Below are 259 nucleotides of genomic sequence, written 5' to 3'. Positions count from 1 at the left end.
GTCTTGGCTGTGCCCCGTGGCCGTGGGGAGGCCCTGGTGGTCCCCCGTGGAAACCGTCTCTCCCGCTGCCCCATCAATGGGGGTGGGGTGGGGGGGGAGGCTTCCCCACTCGCGTCCAGCCCTCTTTTTGGGGATGTGCCGGGAAATGGCTCAGGGGGTGCCTGGGGGACATGCAGGACCCCCCCCCCCGCCAAGCCCCCTGGGGGCCCTTGGGGGGGGTCCCAAGGCAGCAGAGGCCTGTGGGCCGTGGAGCAACTGA

Source organism: Haliaeetus leucocephalus, unplaced genomic scaffold (assembly GCF_000737465.1).
Source record: "Haliaeetus leucocephalus isolate CR32 unplaced genomic scaffold, Haliaeetus_leucocephalus-4.0 Scaffold273, whole genome shotgun sequence".
Taxonomy (NCBI): Eukaryota; Metazoa; Chordata; class Aves; order Accipitriformes; family Accipitridae; genus Haliaeetus; species Haliaeetus leucocephalus.
This window is presented reverse-complemented; position numbering follows the sequence as displayed.